Raw genomic sequence first — 703 nt, 5'->3', positions numbered from 1 at the left:
GTACTGCTTTTAGTTTTCCATATAGTAGGATAACACTGAAAACACAAAAATCCAGATAATTCATGATGTGATGAGAAACTCGACTTGTATCTCAGGTCAAGAATAAAGAAAGAATTGAATTTGGAGGCTGATTTCCAAAACTATTTTGATTCCATTAACATTTACCCATAAGCCAACTAGACTAAATATAGAAATATTTAATAGGATACATTATTTTCAATTGCATTAATTTAATCTCTGTATGAAATGCCACCCCACTGGTCAGGGTATATATTACTCTAAAGAGAAAAATAAAATGATATATCAAACTGTAAGATGGACAAAGCTGGGGTTGTGTTTGTTATTGGTATAATAAAGAAAAACTAAGACAAATTGGTAGCATACTCTTTATTTCCTTCATGTTGTTTATATGAATATGTGAAGAATTTATTCTAAGAAAGTTTGGTTTATTTCAGAATAACATATTTTACTATAGGGAATTTCTTATGGTCAGGTTAACATTTTCCAATTATCTTTTCTTGTTTGGTTCTAGTCTAATAAAAATACAATGAAATAGGTTCCACATATTCATTGTTTACTTTGTATTATAGTTGTATTATATATATTTTTAACAGAGATGTTTTATAAATTTTCCAGTAAACAAATGTGAACTATAGTTGTACCAATATTCTGTACTGTTAAGTCTTTGACTGCTGCTGCAAAC

The sequence above is a fragment of the Suncus etruscus genome, chromosome 5 (genome assembly GCF_024139225.1).
Source record: "Suncus etruscus isolate mSunEtr1 chromosome 5, mSunEtr1.pri.cur, whole genome shotgun sequence".
NCBI classification, from domain to species: domain Eukaryota; kingdom Metazoa; phylum Chordata; class Mammalia; order Eulipotyphla; family Soricidae; genus Suncus; species Suncus etruscus.
Note: the sequence above shows the minus strand (reverse complement) of the source record.